A 10,460-nucleotide genomic window follows, 5' to 3' on the forward strand; every position below is an offset into this window, starting at 1 on the left:
AATACAGTTTCAATTTAGACGAGTCGACGGACGTCAGTAGCGCTTTATTACTGCTGGTTTTTGTGCGTTATCGTTTGAGCGGACATGCTTTTCTGTGAAGAGCTACCAACTCGAACCACTCCCCAGGAATGCTTGGTGCTATTTATGTTGATAATAGATTGCAGCAACAGATTTAAATCATTATTTGAATCATTATTTGGACCTATTTGAACTTATTTATTTGAACATTATTTGATCCTAGTTGTTTGCATGTCCGAAGCAACACCTGGTCTTGTTTGCATGATTCATCTCTTGTTTTGAGTGCGTGCTATCTTTTGGGTCTATTCTGGTTTTATTTACTTGCTTGTTTGCTGTGCACAAATAGGCCTACTGCAAATAAATTCCTTTGTTTCAAAACTCTTTTGGATAATAAATCCCTTTTGACTGAAAATGCTCTGTGTGGTTTTATGTTGTTTTCTGGTGCACAATACAATTTTGATATTCTAGAGTTAGATTTTCTTGTATTCATTTCTAGGCTCCCACCTGTAGCAGGTGCTGATGTTGTTCTTTGTGACACATAACACTCGCTTAATACAACGAATGGAATATAGATGAGCTAAAATAAGCGGGGTGTCTGTTGGGCCCCACCCTGTTACAAATACGAATAGGTGGGCCTTGGAGTAGAAAAGGTTGAGAACCCCTGCTCTAGTGGTTGTTGTGAAATGTATATAAGGGCTGAATCGCCACTATGGCGCTTGTGGTATATTGGATCGAGCACTCGGTGCTCGATTGTGTTTGACTGTCACTACTACGGAGTTCTGTGATAGTTTGTTCATGCCTGGCAGTTGAGAGATTCGCCCGCCAGTAAAGGTTCTAACTTGTGCTGCATCCTCGTCTCCGTGCATTTGTATCTAACAGTGATTTAGATAACCCACGAATAGTATATATCTATAATAGTAATTATACATAGAGCATAAAGCCACAACAGCGCTCTTCTTATACCCCGTTTACACGATGGGAAAACGCATATATTTTCATGCGTTTTGGCCTTTCTTTTACACGAAAACGGAGGTTTTATCACGGAAAACGATAATTTCTAAAAACTCCGGCCAAAGTGGAGATTTCTGAAAACTCCGTTTTTGTGTTTGCGTGTGAACTAGGTCAAACGGAGTTTTAGGTTCTTAAACGTCACAGTATGCGACTAAAAATGCATCACATCATGTGAGCGTCCTATTGTTTACAGTTAGTTTGCTTACTGATCATGGATGCTGTCGGTAGGAAAACTGTATGATCAGGGAAAGTGTATTAAAACCGGATGTCGTCACTTTAAGCCGGTCTCTGGTTGGATAAAGCTTTTCAGCAGAAATGGACAAGGACCTTTACTTTTTAGTTGAGAAGTTGTGTTGATCGCCTGGCATGCAAACGATCGGTTTTCTTTAAATTATTATTATTTTTGTGAAGTTATACGGCTTATGTGAATAAAGCTATCTACACAACTTTGTATATGTCTACATTGACTCGTTTAGTTGTTCATGTGGTACACGTAGGTCTTAACTGAAGCTAACGCTTAGACCAACAATCCATTGGAACACATAGTAGCTAGCTAGCCTCGCTGCTAATAAGTCTAACGTTAGCATGCTAATATGAATAGACCCATTATAGTCAGGTGGCTTAATGCTCAATTGACTTGTTAACCGGACTTTTACGAAGTCATACAACTAAACACACAAGTGACTTGTTAACCGAACTTTTACGAAGCTATATGACCAAACACAAAGCTAGCACTGTTAATTCCGCTATAGCTAGCCAGGTCAATTAGCTCGCCTAAGATACTGCAATTTAAGCTAACCAATTACCTCATTTCCCCCAAAACCCATCGATTACATGTGTTTGTGATGTGTAACATATATCCTTAATCAGTCATTCAAGTTATTAACGTTTATTTACCGCTAGCGATTACACGACACAAGGGTAATTCAATCGCTATTCATGTTGAACTTGAACTTCAACAACGTCACACAATATTAAAAGTCAGGCATCGGCATGGTTCCTACAGAATAAATCAAAGGTCCTTGTCCATTTCTGCTGAAAAGCTTTATCCAACCAGAGACCGGCTTAAAGTGACGACATCCGGTTTTAATACACTTTCCCTGATCATACAGTTTTCCTACCGACAGATGCTGTTAAGGGAGTGCTCATTTATACGTTAATGCAAACGCCTGTTTGTATTTACAAACACAACTGCTTTTCTATATGGAGGAGCAGAGGCGAAGAACTGCACGGAGGTCAGCAGTCTTTCTACTGCTTTCACTCCCAAGACGTAGGCTACATTGCCTGCCAACGTCGCCACCGACGGTTTTGGATCCGACCAGGGCGAACTGCTGTCTGGTGGGAAAACTTCGAGAAAGAAGTCGTCCTCCCGGACGAATGTCGCGCTCATCACTACTGTCTCTTTCGGAGTTACTGCATCCCTCCATAGAAGGGCGTATTTATGCGGGCTCATGTAAACAGAAACTTTTTTGAAAACGATGTTGTGTGTACGACGTTATTTTTGAAAACGGAGGGGCAGAAATATTCGTTTCTGTAAATACCCGGCTATGTGTAAATGTGGTCTTAGTGCTCTGCTCTGCCCTGGATAGCTATGCTGTAGTTACAGTGTTACAAATAAATAATACTCCGGTTTTTCATAAGTTCTGCCGTGTTCCCTTCCAGTTGGCTGCTTAATCAGTTTTAGAAGTACACTAGTGTTCTAATACACGACATCAATGACGATGTTTGGACGAACACGCCCACCCGACCAGGAAGCACCGATTTCAGGCGAAACGAAACTACGTGAAAACCTGTGAAGCGTTACACAGCACAAACGAAGAATGGCAGAAGCGGCTCCAAATAACTACGAACTTTGTACATGTCCGATTTGTTTGGATCTTCTTAGGGATCCAGTGACTACTAATTGTGGACACAGTTACTGTAAAGGCTGCATTAAGGGCTGCTGGGATCAGGAAGATCCGAAGGGAGTCTACAGCTGCCCCCAGTGCAGACAGACGTTCACCCCAAGACCCGTTTTAAACAAAAATAATATTGTTGCTGAACTTGTGGAACAGATCAAGAAGACCAGAATCCAAGCTCCTGCTCCTGTTGCATGTACTGCTGGGCCTGGAAATGTGGAGTGTGACCTCTGCACTGGGAGAAAACTCAAAGCTGTGAAGTCCTGTCTGGATTGTCTGTTGTCTTACTGTGAAACTCACTTTGGAGTTCACAATGATGTCAACCCCGGAAGAAAACACTCAGTTATTGATGCAACAGGCCAGCTACAAGAGAGGATCTGCTCCCATCATAAGAAGGTTTTTGAAATATTTTGTCGAACCGATCAGAGTTGTATCTGCTATCTGTGCACGATGGACGAACATAAAGGCCATGACACAGTCTCAGCTGCAGCAGAACGGACAGACAAACAGGTCAGTACTGGAGCTACATGTGTGTCCAACATTTCTATGAGGGCTCTTATACGTACTAACTGTGAAAGTAATACTATAACTACAAAAATACTATCTCACCAGTCTTTAAGTCTGTCTGATTCCGCAATGACTTTGCCCGTTAGAGAAAGGAAGGAAGAATCAGGAAATGTTCAAGATCCAGTGTTGAGTAAAAACCGGTTCTACAGGTTCTGAGTTTTTGCTGTTTAATACCAGTGCTTCTCTTGAACATCACTTGAAGATGATAGCGACTGCTTCAATGTGTCATTTAATCTCTTCAAAAGACTAAAATATACTAAAAGTGTTTTGCTTATAAATGTTCAGTTGTCATGTGTGATATTTGATCATTATTGTTTGAAACAATCAACCGATAAAGAAAAGGTCGTGCCGCTTTGCGCTATACAACATCCGCAAAATCAGGCCGTACCTAACCCAGTATGCCACCCAGCTGCTGGTGCAAACCTTGGTGAGTTCCCGCCTTGACTACTGCAGCGCCCTCCTAACGGGCCTGCCGGCTTGCGTGGTGAAACCATTACAGATGATCCAGAACGCGGCGGCGCGCCTGGTGTTCAACCAACCGAAAAGGTCACACGTCACCCCGCTACTCATTGAGCTCCACTGGCTGCCGGTAGCTGCTCGCATTAAGTTCAAGTCACTTATGCTGGCCTACACTGTAAAAAATGTGCATAAAATTCACACTGAAATGCCGTAAAATCATGACATAAAAAAACGTTAAATAGAAATACAATAGAGTATTGCTTATTTCACAACACTTTTTGGTAAAATACTAAACAAAATATAACTGTTAATTTTAAAGTAAGATTATGCATATTTCTCTGTAGAAATGACATATGGCTGCAATTTACACAAAAAAAACTGTAGTACAAGAAGCAATTCAATGCAGTTTAAATTACAACATGGTGGTGTTAAAATACTAAACGAAATACAACTGTTAATTTTAAAGTAAGATTATGCTCATTTCTTTGTAGAAATGACATACACTGGGAAAAAAAGGTTGTTGTTTTTACGGGGAAAAACTGGCAGCTGAGTTGCCAGAACAATCCTGTAAAAAATACATCCACCTGTAAACCTCTTTACAGAGCAGCATGTCAATTTAACATTTTAAACCTGTATATTCAACATTGAACTTTAGCTATATTTACATCACTGCTATACTACATTGTAAAACCAATCCTGTTGTTTTTACTAGAAAAAACTGGCAGCTGTGGTTGCCAGAATAATTCTGTAAAAAATACGGCCAAACCATAACCATCTTCACAGAACAATATGTACCTTTTACACTTAATAATGTATAATATTACATTGTAAACCAGTACATTTAACACTGGATTTATGCTGATTTTGCATGACCATTATGCTATGAAAACAAATATTTCAGTAAAATGTACATCCAGTTGTTGTCTATTGTACATCAAATCCCATTCAATTTCACTGAGAAATACCAAGCAAACAACATTATTGAACTGCTTAATTCTCATTATAACACTGTTATTCAACTGATTTGTCATGTAGATTCCCCTTAGAAGTTCTTTATAGTATAATGTATTTATAACAGTTTGGGCCAGGGCCTCAACTATAGGGGGTGCAGCAGGCGCGGTCGCACCTGGGCCCGGGGTTCTTGGGGGCCCGTAGCCGAGGCCAATAGACATATTTATGTCTAAATTGATGTCTTCCCCTTAAACTGCATCTGACAGAAGTCCATGACTCCAATTTCCACAGCTCAAATACGGATGTGTTCAGAAAAGAACTGGTAATACATTTCGGAGAGTGTGTAATGATATCTAGGCACTTGAAAAGGTAAACTTGTCTCCATCATGGTAGGTATTATTTGTGGGAAAAATAGTAACAATCTATAACAAAATGATATGCTTATCTTACATACACTATAGAAACTATTAAAAAACGATTCAATGAAATTAATACGTTTCTATTTTCTTTGGAATTTTTGTCATATTCAGATTTGCAATGATTGCTGGGTAATATGTATGTTTACAGTGTAGCATAGCAGTGATGTAAATATAGCTAAAGGTCAATGTTGAATATACAGGTTTAAAATGTTACATTAACATGCTGCTCTGTAGAGAGGTTTACAGGTGGATGTATTTTTTACAGGATTGTTCTGGCAACCACAGCTGCCAGTGTTTTCCCGTAAAAACGATGGCAGTTTTTTTACAGTGTACAGAGTGCTTGCTGGTTCTGCTCCCACGTACCTAAATGATCTTGTAAGGGCAAATGTCACACCCAGGACGCTGCGCTCGTCTAGTGAGCGTCGTTTGGCACTGCCGTCCGTGCAAGCACGGCAATCCAAACTATTCTCATTTGTAGTTCCAAGTTGGTGTAACGAACTGCCTAGTACTACCAGAGCAGGGGCGTCCCTCTCTACCTTCAAGAAGCTTTTGAAGACCCAACTCTTCAGAGAGCACCTCCCTTCCTAACTGGCACCTTGACTAGCGCTTAACTTGCACTTCAGCAGTTACATTCCTGCACTTCTTTTTCCTTCCTAGGTCGTTTTCTAATTCTTATGTAAAGTAGTATTTATTGTTACACCATGTTCTTTATTGCTCTTAGCTTGACTGTTCTCTCCATTGTACGTCGCTTTGGACAAAAGCGTCTGCTAAATGACTAAATGTAAATGTAAAATGTAAAAGAGGCTGTTTTCTTTCTTTCTTTCTTTTTTAACAGAGGCAGTTGGGACAGACCCAGAGGAGATTCCAGCAGAGAATCCAGGAGAGAGAGAAGGAGCTGCAGGAGCTGAAGAAGGCTTTGGAGACTCTCAAGGTGAGAACTGACCACATAAGACAACAGCTGGCTCAGCAATCGCTTATTATTGTGTTATCACCGTTATGCTGCCATCTCTACATGATACAGACCCTCACAGAAAGACATGGTTTGGCAGGATTTACCCTTGGTCATTTGATCAAGAAGAGCCAGTCACACCAGAGTGAGTTTGCTCCTTCACTTACCTCTGTGTGTCTCCTGTCCCCCTCCTCTTTGTGTGTCTCCTAACAGAGCTCTGCACAGACAGCAGTGGATGACAGTGAGAGGATCTTTACTGAGATGATCCGCTCCATTGAGAGAAGGCGCTCTGAGGTGAAAGAGCTGATCAGAGCTCAGGAGAAGGCTGAGGTGAGTCGGGCTGAAGGACTCCTGAAGCGACTGGAGCAGGAGATTGCTGAGCTGAAGAGGAGAGATGCTGAGCTGGAGCAGCTTTCACACACAGAGGATCACATCCATTTCCTCAAGGTAACTGTTGATGATGGATTGTTATTGTACAGAATATTTGAGGGCATTGATTTATGTTGAATATATTCCTAGGTGGAAATTTTAATTCAATTTAGGTATTGTTGTATTTTCTTCTAGGATCTCTAAGTTTTCAGAAAGAAGCTTGTTGTTCTTATTATAACACAGTTTTTTTGTAGTTATCACTCAAAACATTTTATCATGATGAAAACATTTGTATTCTTCAGAAAACTGCTCAAAATCATTATGGCTATTGTTAGGACAGGTTAGGTCACATGGTAGGAAAAACACTTACTGACATGCAGGGCTTGAGTGATGTCACTACCTGTGGTTCATTTAGGGCTCTCAAGTTTTGAAGACAGGCAAGAGTGACATATCCCCCCCCCCCCCGGCCACGCCCCCGGCCCGCCCCCATTCCGCAGTCACTGGCAAACAAAAGTTTTTGACTGTGCTGGTTGACTTCAGTGCCTGCTGTTTGGCCTGATGCCCCTTACTGCCTATGTGCCTTGTCACATCCCGCACACCTTGATGGGCACAGGAGTTCTCTTGGCGGCAGATAGAGCACCAGTAATATGAGCTGGTGCTTTCTACAGTAATAAATGGCCATTTAGAGGTCCATTCACTATTAAAAGAGGTCTTGTAGGTGGCTGCTCCTGGGACTTTTCTCCCTTTTGTTCTAGCCATCTCCTCCACTGTTTCTTCCACCGTCTCTTCCACCGTCTCCTCCTCCTCCTCCTCCACTGTTTCTTCCACCGTCTCCTCCTCTTCCACCTGTACTGTCTCTTCCACCGTCTCCTCCTCTTCCACCTGCACCGTCTCCTCCTCCTCCACCACCTGTACTGTCTCTTCCTCTTCCACCTGTACTGTCTCTTCCTCTTCCACCTGTACTGTCTCTTCCTCTTCCACCTGTACTGTCTCTTCCTCTTCCACCTGTACTGTCTCTTCCTCTTCCACCTGCACTGTCTCTTCTTCTTCCACCTGTACTGTCTCTTCCTCTTCCACTGTCTCTTCCTCTTCCACCTGTACTGTCTCTTCCTCTTCCACCTGTACTGTCTCTTCCTCTTCCACCTGCACCGTCTCTTCCTTTTCCACCTGCACTGTCTCTTCCTCTTCCACTGTCTCTTCCTCTTCCACCATCTCCTCCTCTAATGTGTTTACGACCTTCTCTGGGCCTAATCTGGCCTTTTTAGGGGGCTTTCCTCTTTGGGCGAAGGACAGGATGCTCATTTGTTTTTTACCTGACATCTTTGAAAGACAGATGCAATGATTAATGCATCCATGGCCAGGATATTTATAACATGCTAGTATGCCTAATGAGCTCGCGATTCACAACTTCACCAGGCGTGAAGAAGCCTCGGTATCTGAATAGAATGTTCAAGCAAACACATTTACAAAAAATAATGCCCATAACATCATTGAATATTAAGGGCTGCCTAATATTCGTTCGAATTATAGGCTAAATATATTTTTATTAGGCCTACTCGAATTTTTTGTAGCCTATTAACGAAGTTCGGAGTCAAAGCTATAGTGAAAAGGCAGGCTCTAGCCTTAAACTGTTTTGGCTACAAACACTCATTAAAAACTTATGCTAATTATCTGGGAAATATTCTCTAACTGCAGTCAAGTTGTCATTGCTTGTGTCAAACCATTGTGAATTTGTTGTAACATTAAAACAGGAGACGACTTGCTCTTTGTAGAAGACTGACGCTCGGAGATCCAGTGGTTTCCTCAGGTGAACGAAACTTTCGAAAGATCAATCGCGCGCAATTCCAGGATGCTTTATTTTCATTGGTTGCTGGATTAAATCTTACCCAGATACAACAGATACAAAACATACGTTTTTTTCTGATTGGCTATTGTGTAGCCTATTTCTTTTTTTGATTGGCTGATAAGTGGCACCTCACGGCAGAACTCCAGGGGATTCGGGGAGACGTGCTTGATTCCTCCATGGTGAGGGCAGCGCGGCCAGGTCGTGTTTGCGCGCTGCGGCACATTAAATAGCCTAGAGTTTTTTTTCAGCGTGAGAAATACGATGTGTGGCGGGAGTGCGTGACTAAAGACTGAAATGAGTGACTGTCACGCTCAATGCGTGACACTTGAGAGCCCTGTTAATTGATAAAAGCACATCTGCCCTGACATCATGGCTCACAGTTTGTTTGGAGGCACGTGAGGTGCACAGGTGCCTGCCACTCCGCCTCTTTGGTCAGGCCACATGTAGGTCAAGGCAAACCAGTGGCATTTGGACAACCATTTGTGTTGGGTTCGTTTGGGATTCATAACATCAACCAAAAAACTTCAACTGAAGGAATCACCACATGGGCTTACCCTCGCTAGCAGGTAGCCAGCTTGAGAGAGCAGTGCACACACACACACACACTCACTCTCACTCTCACACACACTCTCACTCTCACACACACTCACACACACACACACACACACACACACACACACACACACACACACACACACACACACACATTTTAACAGTTTGAATGCATAGCAGGTGTCCGTGTAAGCGTCATAAGAGCAACCAATTTCAATGATTGTGATCGCTTTGTTCTTTTCATCAATTGACACAAGGTCTGGTGTATTTGGGATGTGCTTAATGGCAGTTTTCATTGCGTTCCGCTGATCTTCGGGAATGGAGAACCAGTATGTTTTAACTGACTCGTTGGTATGGATGGTTGTGAAGTTGGTGTTAGCGATATATAGTCCTTTGTAGGCAGGGCAGCCGTTGAGGATATGTGCGATGGATTCCCTCTGTTGGTCGTGGTGGAGCAGACAGAACGGCTCATGCTTGGATGGGAACCATGTTTCTAAGTTGGCTTTTGTTGCTAATACCTGAAGACGAGCTTTTATTATAAACTTGTGTATGTCGTCATGTAGTGCTGTGTTCCGCAGTGCAGAATGAGATACGCTGTGATCAGCGCACGGCAGGCAGGCCAGTCTTCCTTGTAGGCGTAGCCCTGTCCAATGTTGAATCATGCGCGATCGGAAAAAGTTGTGTATTGTCCCTCTGGTGTTCTTTGTGTTGAGGTGGTGAATGCTGTCGTCCAGGGTGATGGTTGCCTCTGCCGTCGTCGTTGGGTCCGTGATGATGTCATCATTAAGCTCTACTGGCTGTCCTGATGTGCTCTTCCACTGCAACTGAATGTTAGTGCGGTTACAGAGGTCATTCAGGTCTAGCCAATCCGTACGCCAAAGCCCGGTGTGTTGGTGTCCAGTTTTCCATTGGGTTTTTTCTTGGACCCAAGGAAGCTGGCATTCTCAGATGTACTGGGAGGGACCTTGCATCTTCTTCGCAACAGATTGCTTACTCTGGCGGCAACATACACCCACCCTATATTAGACACATAGTTCACATCTCAATCTCAAACATTAGAGGATTTTAGATTCAAGATTAGATTAGAATCAACTTTATTGTCATTGCACAGAGTACAAGTACTGAGACAACGAAATGCAGTTTAGCATCCAACCAGAAGTGCAAAATAGCAAAAAAGTGCAGAGTATGTGAATATGTAAAGTGGAGTAAGTGAATAAATAAATATATATGTACAGAAGAAATAGATATGTGATATGAACAGAATTGGGACTAGCAGCAGTTGAGGTAGGAAGTGTAGATATGATAAGTATATAAAAAGTGCAGGTGTAAGTATTAGTGGTGGTAATAAGTGAAATGAAAGGAAGTGAATGAGGTATTAGTAATACAATGTTTAAGAAGTATTGTAAGGTGTAAGTACGATT

At 42.3% G+C, this 10,460-nt stretch overlaps 1 pseudogene; it reads left to right on the forward strand.

Annotated features, from left to right (window-relative positions):
* Nucleotides 1-2,566: 2,566 nt before the first annotated feature.
* LOC116221185 overlaps nt 2,567-10,460 on the forward strand; it is a 12,565-nt pseudogene continuing 4,671 nt past the window's right edge.

This window comes from Clupea harengus, chromosome 7, assembly GCF_900700415.2.
Source record: "Clupea harengus chromosome 7, Ch_v2.0.2, whole genome shotgun sequence".
Classification (NCBI taxonomy): Eukaryota; Metazoa; Chordata; class Actinopteri; order Clupeiformes; family Clupeidae; genus Clupea; species Clupea harengus.